Source organism: Podarcis liolepis (assembly GCF_965112155.1).
Source record: "Podarcis liolepis genome assembly, chromosome: Z".
NCBI lineage: Eukaryota > Metazoa > Chordata > Lepidosauria > Squamata > Lacertidae > Podarcis > Podarcis liolepis.
In genome coordinates this window covers 1,153,586-1,177,616 of record NC_139570.1, presented here as the reverse complement: position 1 = coordinate 1,177,616, position 24,031 = coordinate 1,153,586, and the positions used below count along the sequence as shown (strand labels likewise).

Sequence of the window (24,031 nt, the reverse complement as noted above, 5' to 3'; positions counted from 1 at the left end):
AAGGCTTTTGACACTGTGGCTGTCCTTCTGAAAAGTAGCTGCCCAGATAAATTTGAAAGCATCATTTGGATCCTCCATGACAATATGACAGCAACAATCGCAGATAACAATGGCTCTCAAAGTGAACCATTCACAGTGGGATCAGGTATTAAACAGAGTTGTGTTATTGCCCCAACTCTATTCATTATTTTCATTGCTATGATCCTAAACTTTGTCAAAGGGAAACTCCCCACCAGAGTAGAAATCATATAATGAACAGATGGAACGCTCTTCAATCTGAGCAGGCTGAAAGCAAAGAGTAAGGTTACCGTAACTTCCATCATAGAGCTTCAGTATGCCGATGACAACGTGGTGTGCGCACGCTCAGAGGATGACCTCCAAGCCATCCTAAATATCTTTGCAGAAGCTTACAAAAAGCTTGGCCTATCACTCAACCTCCAAAGAACCAAAATGCTGCACCACCAAGTACAAAATAACTCCTCTGCAGTGCCACAAATCCAACTCAATGGTGTAACATTAGAAAATGTCAATCACTTCCCCCAGCTGCACAGTTATCTTTCCATAAGGGCCAACATTGATGCCAAAATCCAGCATAGTCTGAGCTCTGCGAGTGCAGCTTTCTCCCGACTGAAGTGCAGAGTGTTTGAGGACCGGGACATTCACAGGGAAACCAAAATGCTTGTTTACAAAGCTATTGTACTACCAACCTTACTATATGCTTGTGAAGCATGGACAACTTATAAACACCATCTCCAACTCCTCGAAAGATTCCATCAACAGTGTCTCCGAAAAATTTTACATATTACTTGGGAAGACAGGCGAACTAATATCAGTGTACTGGAAGAAGCAAAGATCACCAGTGTTGAAGCAATGGTTCTTCAACATCATCTTTGTTGGACTGGTCATGTTGTGGGGATGCCTGATGATCGTCTTCCAAAGCAACTACTCTATTCCGAACTTAAAAATGAAAAGCTTAATGCTGGTGGTCAACAAAAGAGGTTTAAAGACTGTCTCAAGGCAAATCTAAAAAAAAATGTAGTATAAACACTGACAACTGCGAAACACTGGCCTGCGAGCGCTCCAGCTGGAGAACAGCCTTTACCAAAGGTGTAATGGCCTTTGAAGACACTCAAACTCAGGACACAAGGGAGAAACATGCTAAGAGGAAGGCATGCTTGGCAAATCCACACTGTCTATTCAACTCCCGCCCAGAAACCAACGTCCCCACTGTGGAAGGACGTGTGGATCCAGAATTGGCCTCCACAGCATAGCTGTCAACCATCCCTTATTTGGTGGGAAACTCCCTTATCCCAGTGCCGTTTCCCACTGCTGTCCCGGATTGATGATGTCCCATAAATTTCCTGGGTTTCAAAGGAAGCAGCTCCTCTCCCTCCCTCCCTGAGTCCGGCTCAGCCTCTCCGACCCTTCTCCTTGCCGCCAGTGGCAGCAACAACTACACCCCGCAGCCGCGCACTGCTCCGCAGCATCCGTCTCCCCCCCAAGCCCGGGCCCACCGGGCAACAGCCCCCTGTGGCCCGAGCCCCCGTGTCTTCCTCCTCTTCCTCTTCGTCGCCTCCTTTCTCCAGCGGCAACAGAGGTGGCGGCAGCAGCAAAAGCGCCGCCGCCGCCGCCCCGGGCCCAAATACATCACCCCGCCAGTTTCCAGGATCCCCGAGTCCCTTCACTTCAGGGAACGACAGCGGCTCAGCGAGAATCCCCCCTCCTCCTCCTCTCTCCTGTCAGCGATAGGAACAAACCAAGCCCACCCTGAGTGCGCAGGGGGGGTTGCAATCTCCGCCCCCCTGCTCCCTCTTCTCCTCCCTCCTGTCTAACGCAGCCGCGCAAGCCTTTCCCGCTGCCTCTGCGCACCCAGGGTGCTTTCACTTTCAAAGAAAAACCCCACAGGCCACGCGCCGTGGTTGCAGGGCGGACGAAAGAAAACTGAGGCAGGAGGAGCAGCAGTCTCCTGCGGGGAGGGAGAGGGGTTAGCAGCAGCCGCCCGATGTCCTCCCTGCCCTCTCGCCTCGCCTCTCCCGGCGGGGCTGCAGCAGCCCTCGGCTCATGGCGGAGCTGGAGAGACCGTCCCCTTCCTCTCTCCCTCCCTAGGAAGTGTGGTGGGGAGAGATGAGCGAGCGCGGAAGAAGCGAGAGGCGGAGGGCATGGCAAAAGGAAGGCTTGCGGGGAATGAGGGGAGCTGGGCAGTCCCACTTCATGCTGGTCACAACATGGGAACCACTGCTTGAGGCTTCATTTGGCTGCTGGTTGTCTAATATGCCTTATTTTGGCTGCTGATCCCTTATTTTTGAGGCTGCTGGTGCCTTATTTTCAAATCTGTAAATTGACAGCTATGCTCCACGGTCACTTATGGACTCACTATTAAAACCGTGTTTATGGAAGACAATCTTACTCGGCTACAAGGGATCGCCAAAGAAAAAGAAGATTAAATATGTATACTGCCCTTTTTCTGTGGATCTCATGGATCTGCATGCATAATAGAAGACATGGATATTTTCACATGTATAAAAGTGGATGTGGCACTGAGGTGGCACAAAGCTTCTCAATGGTTGGTCAATGTTTTTTGTTTGTTTGTTTGTTTGATTGATTGATTTATATACTGCCCTTCATCAAAAGATCTCATAGTGGTTCACAAGACGAAAATAAACATTACCGTATTTTCCCCCCTCTAAGACGCACTTTTCCCCCTCCAAAAATGAAGGGGAAATGTGTGTGCGTCCTATGGGGCGAATGCAGGCTTTCGCTGAAGCCTGGAGAGCAAGGGGGGGTCGGTGCGCACCGACCCCTCTCGCTCTCCAGGCTTCAGGAAGCTATCCGCTAGCTGTGGGAGACCCAGCTCTCCCACGGCTAGCGGAGACCTTGCCAGCACCCAGAAGCTTGGGGCACGCTGAGCTCCGCAAGCCCCAAGCTTCGGGATTAGCGCAGCACACCTGGGGGGGAAATAAATTTTTTTCCCCTTTATTTCCCCCCAAAAAAACTAGGTGCGTCCTATGGGCCGGTGCGTCCTATGGGGCGAAAAATACGGTATGTGTTTCCAGTGAAGATCATGGGGCAGCCAGCAACCCCGGCCTTGGGTTCTCCAGTAGCCCAATAATCACCCTTAGTAGACATACCTATGGAGGGTAAAGGAGGTCCAAAGAATGTGTATGGAAATGTGGTGGAAGTTGCACATCAAAGGGACTCCAAAGTTGGCTCCCAGTGTCAAGTAGAAGCAGATCCTCATCTCCAGCATACAATGGCATCACCACCACAGACAGCCTATGTGCAATACTACAATTCCCAAGCCAGGAGGGTCCCATCTAGTCTTAAAACTGCTGACTCTGACCTGGGTCTCACATTTTGAGAACCTGTCACTCTGACAGAGTTGTTTCTTGGGCCACTTGACTCCTGTCTGTGGTCTCTGAGCCACAACCTCCAACAGCTTCCTTCACCCGGGATAGTTCTCCATAGCAGTCCTTTGTTTGTCCCCACTCCTCTTTCTTTTTGTTTATAGCTCATTATGCTCTGTACACTATGTCACTGTGCCCTTTTAGTGCAATTATACTGAAGAAATATAATGCACTAGCGGAACGTTTTATTCATCCGTGGCTGAGCTCCAAAAAGCTAAGTGACAAAGATGTTACTTCGACTCTGGAAAACACACCGTAATTTTTACTTGCTTTTACAAAACCAGCCCGAAAGGAGAGGGAAATGCACACAGAAATTTCATACTTTCCTGCAAGGAAAAAGATCAACCAGTCTCACCCTTTAAAGAAGCAGTGCACTTACATTTTATGATAAATCAATAGATATAACTTTTTTCTTTTTAAAAAAATAGAAGCAATGCAATTATATTTTTGTGCATATCTAAAAACAAACAAATGCCTTTCTAGACCTATCAGGCTCTAGGATCAGGCATTATTTTGGGGGTGGGGTGAGAGGAGCTGGAAATCAGTACAAGAAATCCAGAGGTGGGAGGTGGGAGGAAAAAAATCCTTAAATAAGAGACACGGGGGAATGATTAATTGACTTCAATGTCTGTACACTAATGCGCAAAGCATGGGAAATAAACAAGATGAGCTTGAGCTCTTGGTACAGCAAACTAAATATGACATAATAGGCATCACTGAAACCTGGTGGGATAAGTCCTACGATTGGAATGTAATAATGGGGGGATACAATCTATTTCAGAGAAACAGACCAGACAAGAAAGGAGGAGGAATGGCGTTATATGCCAGGGATGTGTATACCTGTGAAGAGATCCAAGATTTAGAACTCAAAGCCAAAGTGAGAGCATTTGGGTCAAAATTAAGGGAGAGAAGAATAACAGTGACCTCATTGTGGGAGTTTACTATAGATCCCCAAGCCAAATGGAGGACATAGATGATGCCTTCCTGGAACAGATGGCCAAGCATGCAAAAGGAAGGGAGATAGTAGTAATGGGGGACTTCAATTACCCAGATATTTGTTGGATGTCAAACTCAGCCAAGAGCATAAGGTCAAACAGATTCCTCACTGGCCTTGCAGACAACTTCATTATCCAGAAAGTGGGAGAAGCAACAAGAGGAACAGCCATTTTAGATCTGGTCCTAACCAATGTTGATGACCTGGTTAGTGGGGTAGAAGTGGAAGGATCATTAGGCGCGAGTGATCATGCTCTTCTGAAGTTTACTATACAGCGGAAAGGAGCAGCCAAGCATACTAGGACTCAATTTCTGGACTTTAAGAAAGCCGACTTCATAAAACTTAGGGAAGTGCTGGGTGAGATCCCATGGACAGTAATACTAAAAGGAAAGGGAGTTCATGATGGCTGGGAGTTTGTTAAGAGGGAGATAGTAAAAGCACAACGTCAGGCAATACCAATGAGACGGAAACATGGAAGGTGCCTAAAGAAGCCAGGGTGGCTATCTAAAGAACTTTTAACAGAGTTAAGATTAAAAAAGGATGTGTACAAAAAATGGAAAAGGGGGGAAACCACCAAAGAGGAATTCAAACAAATAGCCAGCACGTGTAGACACAAAGTCAGAAAAGCTAAAGCACAGAATGAACTCAGGCTTGCTAGAGAGGTTAAAAGCAACAAAAAAGGTTTTTATGGGTATGTTCGTAGCAAAAGGAAGAACAAAGCAACAGTGGGGTCACTCAGAGGAGAAGATGGTGAAATGCAAACAGGGGACACAGAAAGGGCTGAACTCCTCAATGCCTTCTTTGCCTCAGTCTTCTCCGATAAAGAAAACAATGCCCGACCTGAAGAATTTGGAGATAGTACAAGAATACTTGGCTAGTTTAGATGTATTCAAGTCTCCAGGGACAGATGGACTGCATCCAAGAGTATTAAAAGAACTGGCAGATGTGATCTCAGAACCACTGGCAGTCATCTTTGAGAATTCCTGGAGAACAGGCGAAGTCCCGGCAGACTGGAGGAGGGCAAATGTTGTCCCTATTTTCAAAAGGGGGGAAAGAGAGGACCCAAATAATTATCGCCCAGTCAGCCTGACATCAATACCAGGGAAGATTCTGGAGCAGATCATTAAGCAAACATTTGACAAGGTGCCCCATGATATTCTTGTAAAGAAGCTGGTAAAATGCGGTCTTGACTATGATACCACTCAGTGGATTTGTAACTGGCTGACTGACCGAACCCCAAGGGTGCTCATCAATTGTTCCCCTTCATCCTGGAGAAGAGTGACTAGTGGGGTGCCACAGGGTGTTAGGATATTCCCGTTCCACCTTAAAAGGGAGCAGGCTTTGGGAGTCAGAGTCTGCGCATGTCCTGTTAACAGGATGTTTATGTTGCTGATATTCCTTTCGTTTTCAGATGGCCAGAGATGCTGACACAGAACGGTCACGTTTTCTTTTGTTCTGTTCAACACTAAATAAAGTCTGTAAATAATGCTCTTCTGCTCTTCTGCGGTGTAAGCTTTTGACTGTGCTTTCTGCTGAAAGAGGGTGCACCAGCCTAGGAATGATGCTAGGAATTTCCAAAGGCTTTGTGCCCCTAACTGTTGGATCTGCATGACTACGGGAGGCCGATGGACGTCCAGAACTCCGGCTTGGGGGCTCAGATGGACGTTATCTCCCTGGCAGTTTCCCAACAACAAGGTTTCGGGCCCAGATTCACGGCACCTACAGGAGAGTAAAGCTGCAACAGACTGCGTTTGAGAGGTATGAAGGGGGGGAAAGCGAAAGCAAAGGGACGCTTTTCTGTTTTACCTCAGCAAGGAGTCTTTGATCTCCGGCAGTTTAATTGGCCTGGGAGCCGAGCCAAAGAGTTCATGATTAATGAGCTGCCAAGATAAGGAGTCTTTGAAGGCATAGGGCTCACGGCTCAAATAAAAAGCTGGAATGGAATTTTTCCAAGCTTATGGAAATGCTGAATGCCCTAAGTTGGATGGGCAGAATTATGAAACCTGGGCAAAATGGTGTGAATCTTTGCTGCGTCAGTTTGGGGTGTGGCATGCCGTTTCTGAAGCCCCCCCAGTTCCTCTGACAGAGAGATGGAAAGGCCAGAATTCGAAAGCGATTGACGTAATAGTCTTATCCGTATCTCTTGAGGAAATTAAGACGCTGGCTGGCAACACCACTGCACGTGGAATGTGGAATGCTTTAAAAAAAGCTCATTTGCCAGTAATCCCAGCCCAGAGTTTGACTGCATCGGAGGTCCTAGCTGTTTCCCAGAATGCGAATGAATGTAGGGATGCTGAGGGCACCGGTTGCAAGCTGCAGGGGGAGCTGACCGTCACGTCATCCCAGGCAGCATTCCAGCCTCCAGGGGGAGCCAAGGAGTCGGCAGCTGAGAGCTCTGTTTCTCGTGAGAACCAAGGTCATCGCCTTTGCAGAGGCCGGAAAGGCAAAGGTAAACATAGGCAGACGCAGACGCCTGCATATGGCCAGGAGCAGAGGGAGGGTGAAGAGCCCGCGCCAGGGAAAAACAAAGCATTGTTTGCTGGCACAGCTTCACCAAAGGCTAAAGGCACGTCTGCTGACCAGAAGCAGGGGGGCAAGCTGCAAAAGCCCACGCCAGTGGAAAGCAAGGTTTTGCTTGCTGGCACAGCTTCACCAAAGGCTAAAGGCAAGTCTGCTGGCCAGGAGCAGCAGGGGGGCAAGCTGCAAAACAAGGGTTTGCTTGCTGTAAGGACTGCTCCAACAGCCAAAGGCAGATTTATTGTGGATTCAGGTGCGAATCGCCACGTTTCGAAGGATCGGCATCTCTTTATCTCCTTCAAGCCCCAGGAAGGTGAGATCCACCTGGCTGATGGAAGGACGTTGCAAATTGCAGGAGAAGGGACTGTGAAACTTGCAAGTTTGCACACAACCATCAGCGGTGTACTGTATGTTCCAGGCGCTGCAAGCAACTTGTTGAGCGTCCCGCAGCTTACTGGGCGTGGTTTTCAGATTTCCTTCAAGAGGAGCGTCTGTGTCATCAGTAAAGGCAAAGAGGACTATTTGCATGCAAAGTTTATGGATGGTTTGTTCCATATAACTTATGAGGACACTGCTGTTGTATCTAATGCTGATTCTTGTTGTGTTGCACAAACTAACAAAGTTCTTCATGCAGGTTGCATTCATGATGCGCATCGAAGGTTTTGTCACCTCTCTTGGAAGGCACTGGCCAAGATGCCAGAGGTGGTTGAGGGTTTGAACATCAAACCCTGTAAATTTCACATGAAATGTGTATCTTGTGCAGAGAACAAGGTGAAGGTTGCTCCAAAAGGCAAGGAGTCTAGCAAGCAGGCTTCCAAACCCTACCAGCTAGTGCACGCAGACCTGGTTGGGCCACTTGCGCCCTCTATAGGAGGAGCAAGGTACTTCATGATTCTGATTGATTCTTTTTCCAGGTACATTCATGTGTATTTGCTCGAACAGAAATCGCAAGCGTTTCCAAAGTTTAAGGCATTCTGTGCTTGGTTGGAGAATGTGCACGGTAAACGCATTTCTTGTTTGTTTACTGATCGGGGCGGGGAGTTTACTTCTCAGCAGTTTGAAGCTTTCCTGACTGAGAAGGGAATCCAGCATGACATGTCAACGCCCAGATCGCCATGGATGAATGGGCTTGCGGAGAGAGCAAATCAGACATTGCTGCAAGGAATCAAAACCTTGTTGCATGATGCCAATCTCCCTGATAAGTTTTGGGGGGAGGCTTTGGGGAATTTGGTTTACAGTTATAATCGCAGATTGTCATCACCCATTGGTTGTACCCCCTATGAGAAGATGTTTGGCAAGAAACCCAACACCAAACACATGAGAATCTTTGGTTCGGACATGTGGGTACGCACACAACAAACCAACAAGCTTGGGAAGCGTGGGGCACATGGTTTGTTCATGGGGTACGAAAAAGGTGCATACAGGGTATGGATGACTGACTCTAAGTCCATTAAGTTCACAAGGAGTGTTGAGTACAATCCTAAGTGGGGGGAAAATGTGGGAATTTTCCAGAGTTACCCAGAGGAGGATGAAGGTGATGTCAAGCAAGCAGCTAAAGATGAGAAAGCTGCTGCTGATGAGGATGAGGATGATGATGATGATGATGATGATCAGAGTTCGGATTCCAGTTCAGTGGGCGGCACTGCTGCTGCTGCTGGTGTCAGTGACAGTGACGACACAGCAGACTACCAGAGCGCAAAAGCCTCAGTCAGACCATCTGATGCGTCTGACAATGAACTGGAAGAACCACTGTTCACCATTGGTCAATTTTCTCCTAAGAAAGAGGAGATGAGTCCAGAAGACTTGCGTCTAGTACGTAGGTCTGAAAGGGCGACCAAAGGCAGACCTCCAAAGAGGTATGCTGATGAGTTTGCTAAGACAGCAACTGCTGTTCTTGGTAGCTCAGAGAAGGTATGGGAACCTTCAAGCTTCAAAGAGGTTCAGGAGTTAACCTCTAAAGATGCTGAGCCTTGGCTTAATGCCATGAAGGCTGAAGTTGATTCCTTGAACAGGAACCAAACTTGGGAACTGGTACCGGTAGTCCCAGGAATGAGACTGGTTGGCAGCAAATGGGTCTTCAAGGCCAAGACAGACCAGAATGGCAAGGTAGTCAGACACAAAGCCAGATTGGTTGCCAGAGGTTTTTCACAGGTACCAGGACAGGATTACCACGAGACCTACTCACCCACAGTCAAATATGAGAGCATTCGGCTGATGCTCAAGGTCGCTGCGGAGGAGAAACTGCATGTTTCCCACCACGACATTAATACAGCTTTTTTGTACGGGATTTTGGGGGAGGAGCTGTTCATGCTTCCACCTGATGGGATGGAGATACAGAAGGGTATGGTCTGTAAACTGCGGAAATCCTTATATGGTCTTAAGCAGAGTGCCAGGTGTTGGAACACAAAACTCACTGAGACATTGCTTTCTCTAGGTTTTCACCAGGGCAAAGCTGATCCATGTGTGTTTGTCAAGGAGGAGGGGCAAAACAAACTGTATTGTTTATGTTTTGTTGATGATCTTCTGATGTTTTGGAAGAATCAGGCTTTTTACCAAAGCACCCTAGCTCAACTGAAGGAGCACTTTGACATGAAGGATCTTGGTGAGGTATCCAACTATCTTTCTCTGCAGGTGGAGAGGGACCAAGCAGGTAATTTTCTGGTACACCAAACACAGAAAATTGCTGATGTATTAACCAGGTTGAATTTGGTTGATGCAAACCCAGCAGACACACCGATGGTGACAGGTTACCAGGTAGACAGTACTGCTGAAGCGTTTTCTGACACAACGCTGTACAGATGCATTCTAGGCAAGCTGAATTTCATTGCCAGATGTTCAAGACCTGACATAGCTGTAAGCTGTAATCTGCTTAGCACACATGCCAACAATCCTACGGTTCAGGATTGGAAAGCTCTGAAGCGCATAGCCCGCTATTTGAAAGGGACTATGCACTACAGACTGAGGTTCACCAGTCAGAAGACTGGAGGTCTTGAAATCTTTGCTGATGCAAGTTTTGGAAGTGACACCACGGATGGTACAAGCACTTCTGGAGTATGCTACATGTACAACCACTGCCTGTTGGACTGGTTGTGCAAGAAGCAAACAACAGTGAGCCTAAGTTCCTGTGAAGCAGAACTCAATGCTCTGTCATTTTCACTCATGGATTGTGAATGGTTGATGCAACTGTTTAAGGACATCAGGGTGTCTGTGAAATGTCCTGTACAAGTGTATCAAGACAATAGATCGTGTTTGGCTTTGCTGAACTCCGAGAGTTGCAAACAGAGAACCAAGTACTTGCAGATTAAGTTACATCGTGCAAGAGAGTGTATCCAGAAAGGACTGATTCAGGTGTCCTACATGGCAGGAAATGAAATTCCTGCTGATCTGTTGTCTAAGGTTGTTAACAGAGAACAACTTAAGGTTTACACACAAAGGTTGCAATTGGGTGAACCACAGGTACAACAGGTTACACGGAAAGGGGGAGGATGTTAGGATATTCCCGTTCCACCTTAAAAGGGAGCAGGCTTTGGGAGTCAGAGTCTGCGCATGTCCTGTTAACAGGATGTTTATGCTGCTGATATTCCTTTCGTTTTCAGATGGCCAGAGATGCTGACACAGAACGGTCACGTTTTCTTTTGTTCTGTTCAACACTAAATAAAGTCTGTAAATAATGCTCTTCTGCTCTTCTGCGGTGCAAGCTTTTGACTGTGCTTTCTGCTGAAAGAGGGTGCACCAGCCTAGGAATGATGCTAGGAATTTCCAAAGGCTTTGTGCCCCTAACTGTTGGATCTGCGTGACTACGGGAGGCCGATGGACGTCCAGAACTCCGGCTTGGGGGCTCAGATGGACGTTATCTCCCTGGCAGTTTCCCAACACAGGGTTCTGTCTTGGGCCCGGTCTTATTCAACATCTTTATCAACGACTTGGATGATGGACTCAAGGGCATCCTGATCAAATTTGCAGATGACACCAAACTGGGAGGGGTGGCTAACACCCCAGAGGACAGGATCACACTTCAAAATGACCTTGACAGATTAGAGAACTGGGCCAAAACAAACAAGATAAATTTTAACAGGGAGAAATGTAAAGTATTGCACTTGGGCAAAAAAAATGAGAGGCACAAATACAAGATGGGGGACACCTGGCTTGAGAGCAGTACATGTGAAAAGGATCTAGGAGTCTTGGTTGACCACAAACTTGACATGAGCCAACAGTGTGACGCGGTAGCTAAAAAAGCCTAAATCAAGGGAAGTAATAGTGCCACTGTATTCTGCTCTGGTCAGACCTCACCTGGAGTACTGTGTCCAGTTCTGGGCACCACAGTTCAAGAAGGACACTGACAAACTGGAACGTGTCCAGAGGAGGGCAACCAAAATGGTCAAAGGCCTGGAAACGATGCCTCATGAGGAATGGCTAAGGGAGCTGGGCATGTTTAGCCTGGAGAAGAGGAGGTTAAGGGATGATATGATAGTCATGTTCAAATATATAAAAGGATGTCACATAGAGGAGGGAGAAAGGTTGTTTTCTGCTGCTCCAGAGAAGCGGACACGGAGCAATGGATCCAAACTACAAGAAAGAAGATTCCACCTAAACATTAGGAAGACCTTCCTGACAGTAAGAGCTGTTTGACAGTGGTATTTGCTGCCAAGGAGTGTGGTGGAGTCTCCTACTTTGGAGGTCTTTAAGCAGAGGCTTGACAACCATATGTCAGGAGTGCTCTGATGGTGTTTCCTGCTTGGCAGGGGGTTGGACTCGATGGCCCTTGTGGTCTCTTCCAACTCTATGATTCTATGATTCTATGCTGCTGGAGGGATCATGTTCAATAGACACTACTCTTAGACCTTTGCATTTATGGGAAACGCAGCCATGTGTAATGGCTGACAGAGGTAGCAGGCACCAACAAGGCAATGACGCTTATAATGTGTGGCTTCTTAGCAAATATTTAATTACCAAAGGTGAGGAGGGAGGTGGTCCTCCCTTGCTCCATTAATCCTTTACAATTTATGCACTGCACTGGAATATAATTGCAGGAAAAAACCCAAGGTATATTTTAAAGCTTAACCACAGTTACTTGTTAAATATTGCCTATAAGGTAGGTCAGCTTTATCCACATATTGCGGGGGGGGGGGAGAGATGCTGAGAAATGTATTTACACTTTTATATCCAGTCTTTCTTCCAAAGAAATCAATGATTTCCCTCTGCCATCATCTCTCTCCCTACACCCCTTTCATCTTCACAACAAACCATGCAAGAAAGATTAGGCTGAAGGGAGTCTGTCAGCTCCTAGGATTCTTTGCAGGGAGGGGATGTGTTTTAAGTGTAAGATGTGTGCATAGCCAGAGAGAGAGAGATGGAGAGAGACTGGTACAAAATCACTCAAAGTGCTTCAGGGCCAAGTGGGTATTCAAAACTGGATCTGCTTGGTTCTAGTCTGCCATACTAACCACTGAACCATTGTAGCTTGAGAGAAAGAAAGGGAGTAGGTTGCTTAATGCTAATGGAGACAGGGCACTATGGACAAGAGAACTCTTAAAATACAACATGGCAACACCTATGAAGAGTCAGAATTAGTGGAGCGGTCACTCCTGCAGCTAAGACAAAATCTCCCATTAAGCATTCTCGTTTGACTTACATTTTGTGTTATGTAATCATGTTGTATCATATAACCAACATGCATAACTCTAATTAATTGCACGAAGGAGTTAAGTCCATAGAATAAGTTGTCCCGCTAGGCTTAGCTAGGTCACTTCCCCTCACCTTCAGTGGAAGGGTTACCAAACTCTTTGTTCTCTCCCTTTCCACCATGTGAACCCTACCAGTAAGCAGAGACGTAGGAAGGGGGGGTGCAGGGGGTGCAGCCCACCCCAGGTGTCATGACTGAGGGGGTGACAAAATGGCAGGTGAGTGGGCAGCACACCTCGCACCCAGCGACAGCAGCTCTTCTGACCCAGCAGCAGAGAGCAGCCCTCCTCAGCCGTGGCGAGGCACACCCGACGGCCGCAGCTCCATTGCTGGGTCATCTCTGAGCCAGTGCACAGAGCAGGAGGAGAGTGAGCAGCAGCTTCCCTGCCCCTCTCCTACCCTGAACTGTGGAACGTGGGAGGGCACCTTCCACACCTCGTGCCCCTCGGGAGCATGCCCGCCCTGGGCAGCGAAGGCATATGCTCAGCCGCTACCAGTAAGGAGGTCTAAGCTGGAACGTGGGTGGCACTGTGGTCTAACCCACTGAGCCTCTTGGGCTTGCCGATCAGAAGGTCAGCTGTTTGAATCCCTGCGATGCGATGAGCAATGGTTGTTCTGTTACAGCTCCTGCCAACCTAGAAGTTCAAAAGTATGCCAGTGCAAGTAGATAAATAGGTACCGCTGCGGCGGGAAGGTAAACGGCGTTTCCGTGCGCTCTGGTTTCTGTCACAGTGTTCTGTTGTGCCAGAAGGAGTTTCATCCTGCTGACCAGATGACCTGGAAAGCTGTCTGTGGACAAACGGCGGCTCCCTTGGCCTGAAGCGAGGTGAGCACCGCAAACCCATAGTCACCTTTGACTGGACTTAACAGTCCAGGCAGAGCCGTCTTTCTCTTTGGGCTTACTGGTGCATTGCGCCAGGCTGCAGGCCTCTCAGGGGCGCCCAGGCGAGTCCCGCCAGCTGTACCCTGCCACCTATATGGCTGGCAACATGGGGGAGGAAGGGGGGAGTGGTAAAGCATCTGAAAGCACCGGCACCCCCCGGCAGGCCAGTGGGCATGCCAATTGGCAGCCCCGACAGGCAGGCAGATGGCACAGCTGTGCCAATCGGCAGCCCTGGTGGGGCTCCTTCCCTCCCAGCAAAGCAGCTCCTCTGTCCCCCTCCCTCCCCGGCTGACTCTCTGGCAAGCCAGCTGCTCGTGAGCCAGTGGCGTAGCGTGGGTTGTCAGCACCCGGGGCAAGGCAAGTAATTTGCGCCCCCTAACCCGTGGATTTGCGCCCCCTAACCCTAACCCCCAGATGTTGCGCCCGGTGCGGCCGGGCCCCCCTGCACCCCCCACGCTACGCCACTGTCGTGAGCAACAGCACTGGCAAAGCTGCTCCTCTGCCTCCCTCCCTGGCTCGCTGTCAAACCACAAAGCGCCCCCCCTTCCCCCACCACTGGGGCAGGCACCTCCTTGTTTTGCTTTTCAAAAGGGAAAATAACCCATCAGTTTGTTTCCCCTCTTGTCCTTCTCTTTCTTTGGTGTTGTGTGTGTGTCTCTGTCCAAGAGGCAGCAAACATGAGCGCTTCTGCCTCCCAGCCCCTCACCAGGCTTGGCTAAAAGAAGAGGAAGGAGCGTCAGCCACCAAACAAAATCATGGGTTGGGAGGCACACTCAGCCTCCCTCCTCCAGGTCATTTTCACCCACGGCATGGTCAAATTCACCTCTGCAAAAGAGCGTTCTTCTGCTTTAAATGTCCCGTTCAAACCTCAGTTTGCAGAAATGCATTTAGGGATCGCCTCCCCTTTCTGCTTCTTTCTCTCCTCCTAGATCTCTCTGCTAGCTAGCATTTATATGTAGATCAGCTCCTCTCTCTCTCCCTCTCTCTCTCCCTCTCTCTCTCTCTCTCCCTCTCCCTCTCCCTCTCCCTCTCCCTCCCTGCACCTTGGATCCTCATGATGCAAACCCAAGATATGCATTTGTATTATTTAATATTCTTTGTTATTGGGAACACACTTCTTTGGGGGGGGGGGTCAAGTTTTGTAAGGACAGGTACCAGAAGGCACCCCACCTATCAAGTCTTTGCTGGAGAGAAAATGTGTCTGAAGATCTGCATATGACCTTCTCTACCTGCCTCCCCTTTTTTCTTCTTTTTCTTCTTCCCAGGAGGGGCGGTGGGTTAAAATGAGAAGGAGCTGGATTTGATTTGATCACTGGCAGTTTATTAATCTTTAAATCCTACCTAAGATAAAATGGATCAGCCCTATAGATGGATATAGATAGATCCCCAGCCCAGCTCTCCTGGGCAGCCCTCTTGCCACTGTGGGGCGGTCCTTCAGGTCCTTCAGCTCACCGGGTCTCGCCTGGTGAATGGGGCTTGGGCTACAGGGCACATGCCAAACTTTCTGTGGGATGGCCGCCCCTGGAGGCCTTTCCAGAGACTGCCACAGAGAAGCCCGTTTATTTATTTCTTGGAGTATTTTAATCATCAGATCACAGAACTGGATGGTTGGAAGGGACCCCGAGGGTCCTCTAGACCAACCCCCTCCAGCGCAGGAATCACAGCACAAGCATCTCTCACAAAACAAATTTGCTCCATCTTCCTTGTGAACAGCCCTTCAGATACAACAGAATAACAGAACCATCCACAGAGTTGGAAGGGAACCACCATGGTCATCTAGTCCAGCCCATCTAGTCTTTTGCCCAACATGGGGTTTGAAACCACAACCCTGAGAGTAAGAGTCACATGCTTTACTGACTGAGGTTTGCTTAAGTTTCCTGTTTTCTTGGTGGTCTCAGGAAAGGGGGGGCACCGGAGGGATCTTTGCACCACAGCGCCGGATATGCTTAAGAGGGCCCTGCTTCCAGAGGTCCTTTACCTTTACCTTAACTAAACTGGATCCTCCAAGCTTGGACTGTGTAGCTTAAGCAAATCACTTTTGTGTTTCCATACAAATAATTTACACTTACCATTTTGGAAACAAAGTTATACTGCCTGCCTTTTCTTGAAGTTGTTTGGAAAAGCACATGAATCCGACTTTTAAAGGATTTCTAAGAAAACAATTTTAAACCTACCTAATATGTGATCTCTTTCTATGCTGGAGAATTTTTGAAAAAACATAGAAGGGAATATTTTAAGGGTCTAACAACCTATATTTCCATGGTTTACTTTGCTGAATGTTTTGTGATTTTAAATCTGTGTTGGGGCTCCCCCACCAATGAGTACTTGCCCCAAATCTGGATCTAGGCATCCAGGGAAACCTCCTTTTATTTTACCATATGTGTTTTTCCTTTTACATGTGTAACAGGAAACCACAGTATGACAGGAGTCCTGCTGCGTCAGACCAACAGAACTTGTCCAAACTGCCACCAGGCTGATGTTTCCAGGCACCTTAAAAAAAGACAACATTCTCCCTCCCCCTCCAGGTAGCTAATATTCTGAGATGGAAGGCTGCTGAACTTGAATGTTCCATTTTGCCATCTGTTTGCCTAATCCTTATTAGCTGCTGATTAGCAACTTGGGGGGGGGGTTACAGTTAACCTGTTATGCAAAGGAGTATTTTGCTTTTGCCTACCTGAAATCTAGGGACGCGGGTGGCACTGTGGGTTAAACCAAAGAGCCTAGAACTTGCTGATCAGAAGGTTGGCGGTTTGAATCCCCGTGATGGGGTGAGCTCCCGTTGCTCGGTCCCAGCTCCTGCCAACCTAGCAGTTCGAAAGCACATCAAAGTGCAAGTAGATAAATAGGTACCGCTCCGCCGGGAAGGTAAATGGCATTTCCGTGCACTGCTCTGGTTCGCCAGAAGCGGCTTAGTCATGCTGGCCACATGACCCAGAAGCTGTACGCCGGCTCCCTCGGCCAGTAAAGCGAGATGAGCGCTGCAACCCCAGTGTCAGCCATGACTGGACCTAATGGTCAGGGGTCCCTTTACCTTTACCTGAAATCTACTGCCACCATCACTGGGCAACCCACAAGTTCCAGCAAAGTGAGTGAGGTGCCCTCCCCACCAGTTTCTCTCCACACCTGTCACACTTGGTAGCCCCCCCCCCCCCGGAGCACCACCCTTGCTGACAGCCCCACAGCACAACTGAGAAGCAAATTGTGGCCTGCTATAAAGAATTATGCTGGATATTTGGAGCTTCTTTGTTTTGTACTTGAGAGAGATGGAGATTTTTCAGGAAGGCCTCTCTACACAACATGCACTTCTCCATAAAGTGTTACTTAATTCTTCAAAAGACAGAAGAAACACTTTTTAAAAAATGAGTGTTAGTGTCAAACCTGTCATCCCAGCTAACTGCCCATATGGAAACTCAACAAGAGATTTGTAGTGCATTATGCTTTATATGTGATTTCATTGATTTTTTTAGTGGAACAAAGCTCTTTTGTTTTACATTATTCAGTAAACAGACCTCCCATCATGTTCCAATTGCAAGAAGAAGAAGAAGAAGAAGAAGAAGAAGAAGAAGAAGAAGAAGAAGAAGAAGAAGACGACGACAATTGAGGGAGCCACTTAAAACCTGCTTCAGAATGAAGCAATGACTTTGGAGATAAAATTTACTCATTTGGAGGCCTCAGGTATAAACAGATTTCTCAAAGCATCACTTTTAAAGCATTAAAAAAACATATACCAGAGCAATGTAAAATGTAGCCAGTAAACATGCCAGGCTTTGATGTTAGATTTGTTCTAGAGACTTTTTCATAAAAAGAAAACCTAGCATGTAGAATGATCAATTCAGAAAACTGCCTAGACGGCAGGTGAGTTTTCCTACACAGCTGGCAGAAAAATGTGGTCCAAGGACATGCATTTGGCAACCAGCAAAGGGCCTTGCACAAAACAAAACCATTTTTGTTTTATTTTTTTTCCTTTTAAGCTTCCTGGTATCTCCATGCAGAGCAAGAACCCTTTGTTTGCCTGGGTTGCCTCTTCTACAGCAAAGGGCAGGTACCCTAGTCAACTGTCCAGTCAGATATCCCTCCAGGCCAAGAATGCCACCATGCAGGAGGAAGCATCCCTTTCTAACTCTCTCCAAAAAAGTTGGCAGGCAGGCGTGTGCTCTGCAAAGATCCAGTGAAGTGTTGGGTGCAGGTCCAGAAAATACTAAATACTTATTATTTTTATTTATTAAACTTGTATACTGCCCTTCATCCGTAGATCTCAAAGTGGTTGATGAAAGACTAAAAATATTTGTTTTAATTTCCTTGCAATTCCTCAACTATATGCAACCAAATCCACTGGTTCAACCACCCAGCCAGATAGTTAAGTCCGATACTATTTACTTTCATCTTGTGTTTGGATTGGTTCCCGACATTGCTTCCAGCTACAAAACTCAGGTTAAAAAACACAAATTAATCAGCACTGTAAACAGAGAGGCCTTTATACTTCTTTAAATAAATAAAAAAGAACATTGGCTGTTTTGGAATGGCAGCCTTTTGCTAACATGGAACAACTCTACTGTATATCATTTTGAAATATGCAGCACTCTCAGACCTGTGCAAGCAGAGGGGGGCTCCTTTCTTATTGACTAGGAACATTAATTGGCCATCGCCCAGACTTTATTGAAGTTCTCAGCCTATACAGATAAAAGAGCCTATTGCAATCCACAATGAGCAAGCAAACAGAGAAACATTTAATGCTCAACAGTTCCACTTGCTTACTGGAACTGCAGGCTCTAATTCCTGGGCTGTGTTCCATTTTCGCAAGCACAACCTAATTTCCACTTCTTGGATACCTGTTTCATTATAAGAATGCTATCTGTAACAGCAGTGAAGAGGAGAAATGGAACAGTACCAGGTTCCATGAACACTCAAACGCTGCAGTCCCTTAAGGCATATAAGTCAGAAACCTTTCCTCTAAACACTAAGTGCTTCACTATCTCAAGTCCAAGCACCAATTAAAGGCTTAGCAGGGCTCTGGGAGTAAAGGAAACCCCAGCAGCAACCAAGTCTCCCAAGCCAGATAAGAATCTCAGCTCTGCTTTCAAGATTTGAAGGGATGTTTTAATTCCACTGAATGTTTTATGTACCTGGAAATCCAAACAGGCAAGAAATATGTTATCAGGCTGATCCTCTAAGGAATTCTCTCAAACACACACACTTCTAGAGCATTAGCTGCCTAGGGATGCAACACCATCTTTCATTTGGAAATCTGACTGCATTTTGCAGTTAAATGGCAGCCTAATAGTTTCAGTCTGCAAAAGCTTCCATACCTGAGTTCTAAAATCAGTTTCCAAAGGTGATGGGGCAGGGAATGGAAATGAGAGCAGATGAAGCTTAGGGAACCAGATCATAATAACTCTTGGAGCAGCTGCTTTTGTTAACAACACTGAATGCACGGTTATGAGCAAGGAGTGGGATTCACTTGCCTGTCTTTGCACCCATCAAGCTGGAGAAATATGCTTATGAAAGAGCCACCTGTGCCACCAGCATTGGTTCCCTCTCTCCCTGTCTGTCTCCCTCCCTCCCCTCCAAAAGCAGAGGGCGGAAAGGAAGATGTGCAGGATTCTCCTTGAACTGCTTCCATTCTAGCAGCTCCTTAGAAGTGGCAACTAAGAAACAGCGCCTAAATTTGCTCATTTCCTCTGCCATCTTTGTCTCTGTGTCTTTCTGGACTGAAAGCCCGAGCGTGGGGACTGTCTTGCTTTTATTGAGCTGCAAGCCATCTTGGGTGTCTTCTTTGACTAGAGAGAGGAGTGGTAAATATTTAAATAACTCAGGCCTGGTTGAGCATCTTGAACCCCACAATGGCCAAGCAGATATCTCCAGGAAGCTCACAAGCAAGACATGAAGGCAAGGACCTTTTTCTGCTGTTGACTCTTCTCCCAGCACCTGCTACTTAGATGTACTGGTATATTGCCTTGGAGCACACAAGCTAGAGGATGATTTAGCCTCCAGGAATGTGTCAATTCCCTCTTAAAGCCATTGGCCATCACCTCATCCTCCACCAGTAAATTCCACAGGTTTTGTGCTGTGTGCTTCTTTCCCCTCCTCCACACCTCCTGAATTTACTGTTAATCAATTTTGTTGAACTTCCAGGTTCTAATAGGCGGGAAGAAAAATCTTCTTATCCCACCTTCATCCCAACAATCACAGATTTATCAACCTCTACTAGGCCCCCACCCTCAACAATCTTTTTTCCAACCTAGACAGCCACAACAGCCTTCTCATGGGGGAGCAGCCTCCTGATCACTTCAGTTACCTTTTTTCTGCACTTTTTCCAGCTTTTCTGAAGTGAAGAGAGCAGAACCAGCCATTCCTGGATCATGATAGACCACGGTTGCCTGTGCATTGATAATATCAGGGCTGGTTACTGCTATGCACTTTATGTGACACTATCCTTGGGGGTGCAGAATGCAGTGGCAGGATTGCCTGTGGATGCCTATACCTTGGTCAGACCTTTGGGCCTATCTAAATCAGTGCTGTCTACTAGAATTGGCAGTGGTCTTTCTCAGCCTCACCCAGAGATGCCAGGAGTTGGAGCTGGAATGACTTCCCCTTCCTGTGAAATACAGAGCTGGCTCAGAAATGCTTCCCTGGCAGATGAGGTCTTCACTCCTGAGCAGTGTTAGAAATTCAGTTATATAAGCTGGGCACCAAGTGGCTCCTTAAACCAGGGTTACAGTCACCAAAACAGAATGTCTAGTTGCCATTTTGAGGCCAGACGACGTTTGAGTTCCAGAAATTCATTCTGATTGTGCAGATGGATAGAATTTTACAGGATGGGGTATTAGTGTGTGAAAACAGGGGAAACCCAAGGATCCCCGGGCATGGTGGAGATGGCAGGTGCCATTCTGGTGCCCAGTCATCTTCACTTGGTTGCAAGTGGCCAATAGCCAGGTGTAAAAGGCACCTGGTGCCCAGCGAATTCCAAACGATGCTCCTGAGGTCTACGCAGGTGGAGGAAAAAGTTAAGGAAGAACCATGTGTGCTCTGGAAGTAGGAAGGGGAAGGGGTTCCCAGGAGGACATAAGCCTCCAAATTTCTCTTGGGGGGAGACTGTGGGAGCCGTTATAGGCAGACTATTCCATCTGCCTTGCCTAAGGAGGGAGGAGCTGCTGTTTAGGTACCTACTTGAATTCATACTGAATTTCCTGTGCATTGCACCAAAAGGAGTAAAGGTGATGAAACTAGGCTGCAGAGTACAGAAATTCCACCTATTCCTGTAATTTCTTGAATCACTTGGGTATTGATTTAAACTGGTTCCAAATTTACAGGATATATTAGGACCAAACCTCCAGTCTTTCCTTGATAAAAAAATCAAACTGTCCTATTTAAAGGGTAACACATTTGATATTTTGAAATCATAAAGTGAAGACAGAATGTGATTTTAATAATGCAAATCTATTAGCAACCACCTTAACACTTCAGTAAAACTGCAGTCTATCTCTTTGTAAATGTTCCCTTGTTTGTTTGTTTTTTAAATTGCTTCAGGGTCATAATTTTCAGCATCTACTTTTGGAACACCTTGTTTTTTAAAATCATTCTTTAATGTAATAGGTGGAACTTAGAATGCTTAAATCGCACTGTTTTTTTGTTGTTGTTGTTGTTGTTAATAGTTTCACTGTATTTTTTGTTAATAGTTTGTGGCATTAACTACATTGCTCCTTGGTAATTCCTTTACAATGTTAAGCAGCCCTTCAGAGGGGCAGGCAGAGGCCAGCTGAGCATCATTCTGGTCCTTGCCTGGCCTGCTCTCCCTGCCAGCAAGTGGGTGTGTTTGCACAACAACAGTTGCTTGACCTATGCAGCATCTGGCTGCAGGCAAGAGGTTTTCTGCTGCTTGTGGGCTATTGTGTGATGGCTGACTGAGTGGATGAAACTGGGGTGGAGGGAAAGCCCATGGCTTCTCCTCCAGGGGAAGAAGAATGGTTACAGAATCCACATCTACTTGTAACCAATGTGATATGGGGGTGACAAAATGTTTTTGAAACATGAAACCCCTCAAAACCCCCCCCCCACTTTTAAAAAATAAATAATAATCATTATTTGAAGAAGATGCAATGGAAACTGTGCCACAAGATTGTGGGCTTATTGTTTTATCTTTTTGTAAACCTCTTTGAGTTCTTTCTCTCTCTTTTTTACAACCACACGCCCCACCCTCTTGCAAAGATGTTTCTTCGCCACAACTTGCCTTTCTTCAGTTGGGGGGGGGGGCGACAGCCCTAAAGAAAAACAAAAAGCACCAGCTTCCATTTTGCCTCCAATTTGTCTTGCTTGGTTTACTTCTGAAGTTCAAAAAAATGCACCACAAGTGCCATTTTGCTGCCATGCACTATCAAGCAGGCACAGCTGGATCACAAGCAACTTAGAAGTTCGCTGGCTTCCGGGGTTTCTTGCTGAGCTGCCTACAGTGAAACAGATTTCAGAGTCTAAATTCTAAGCGCGCCTGCCACTCTCATTAACTGTAATGGCAACCGGGAGAGAAAAGAAATTGCCAAAGGGGCAGTGAACTGAGGAATGTTGAAGAGGAAGCCCCCCACCCACCCACCCACCCAGTGGCAGAGCACTCATCAAACTTTGCTTTCGTGACCCTATTTTGAGAGATCTGTCTCCCACAGCAGCCATAAAGATTAGCAAGCCATCCCAAAACTCTGGCACCACATATTTAATCAAGTTTACTGGAACTGGGTCTTGTGTAAACATGGTACAGCTTTCGCTCTCTAGCTGGAAAGACACAAAAGGTTGGGCTCATTTCCTTGATCAAAGGAATGCCACACATCAAAATTTTGTTTCCCTTGCCTAGTAAGGTTGCCCTCCACACACTTCCACTCTCCCTACCTCCCCCAAATTGGGCAACTTCATTTCTTGAGTCTAATTCATCTGGTCTTCATAATCTAGCATTAAATCCAAAGCCATTCAAACAGAGCTCAAATGAAGTTAAGAAATGGTTTCTTGCATATCATTTTCACAAGAAGCCATATCCCGCTAAAAAGGAGTTATATAATTACTGCCATCCACTCTGTGTGCTTGGAAAGCTGATGTTGGATCATTCTTTGGGAGAAACAGCCTCAGATCTTGTCCCAGTCTGATGCTCTAAGCCACACGAACACCCAGGCTCTTAGCTCAGGGGATGCAGTGGTGCAGTGTGGCACACAGGAAACAAACCCATGATGCTGTCAAAAAAAGCCAAACATGGTGTCTGCACAACCCTGGTTGTTACTCTTAATGCCATGTACGTAGAGGATTTACAAAATACAAAATATTTGAGGCATAGTCTGGAGAGTTACACTAGTAATCTTGAAATCGCTGTCCTCCCACTAAACATTTTAGATTTCTCAATTCTGCCCACCAAGTCACCCTTGAAAAATGGTAGTACCAATGTTAAAAAAACAGCTCGTTATTCCAAGGTGAGCTGCAAAAGGCAGTAGTATTGTAATATTTTTTTTATTCTCAGATTACATTATGATTTGCAATCTTGCTTCATATTAAAGTGGTCAGAAATGTAATTACGAAAATAATGCTGTTTATGGATGCACATACTTTTAAAAACATAAATACAAATTCAATCTGTGTATAAGTCACACAAACACTTTGACTCTCAGCACAGCGGACGCGTGAAACCAAATCCACCTCTAAACCCCAGAGGAAAAGGGGCGTACAAAACAGGCCTGCGCTTGGCGATACAACACCAAGGGGGAGAGAAACATCCTGAATTTCCCTCCTGATCATCATTTCCTTTTGCATCCATGTTTTAAAAGTGTCTGGAATTAATTCATTTATTAAGGGTCCTGACTACGCAGCTTGCTCTCAAAGCCTGATGGAAGGCAAAGGGGATGCTAGCTAGACTGCTTCAGCTTCTTGAACCAACTGAGGTGTTTAGGAGTGGGGGAGAGGAGAGCCTGTAACACAGGCATAGGCAAGCTCAGCCGTCCAGATGTTTTGGGACTACAGCTCCCATCATCCCTGACCACTGGTCCTGTAAGTTAGGGATGATGGGAGTTGTAGTCCCAAAACATCTGGAGGGCCAAGTTTGCCTATGCCTGCTGTAACACTGCAACCAAGTAGGAGGCTGAACACTTGACTCCAATTATATTATGATTACATTACAACAGAGCCCCTATCATAACCATCCATTAACCTGTGGGCTTAAGTAATAATCAGAAACCATTTATAATGCCCATAATGTCTTAGACGTGCATTTTTAGAAGTTGATTCAGTAGCACTCTCCCCCCCCCCCCCGCAGTCAGAGAAATGTGGCACTTGTGCATTAGAGTGATGCTTAACATGGCTAATAACTGTGAGCGGCTTAAAGTGGATTGTGAGTTTCCCTTCTTAAAGCATCAAAGATTAAAGAGAAAATTTAAAGCACACACAGAAAGCCAAGGGGAAATACAAAACAAAATCAGCAGCAGCAGCATCCTGGCAGCAGGGAAAAACAGAAAACCATTCCACTTCATCATACAATGGAATGTTTCAACAGCCCATGTAACTGAGAGAAGCTCTTAACCCATCTTA

At 46.7% G+C, this 24,031-nt stretch overlaps 1 protein-coding gene and 1 long non-coding RNA gene across 4 annotated transcripts in view; one reads left to right on the top strand and one right to left on the bottom strand.

The window, feature by feature from the left end:
• Positions 1 to 24,031, bottom strand: part of GPC3 (glypican 3) — a 244,259-nt gene that overhangs the window by 171,361 nt on the left and 48,867 nt on the right. The window lies entirely within an intron of this gene.
• On the top strand, positions 15,879 to 17,294 carry LOC310698916. The gene is made up of 2 exons (XR_014521817.1): positions 15,879 to 16,005; positions 16,981 to 17,294. It is a non-coding gene; the product is annotated as an uncharacterized lncRNA (long non-coding RNA).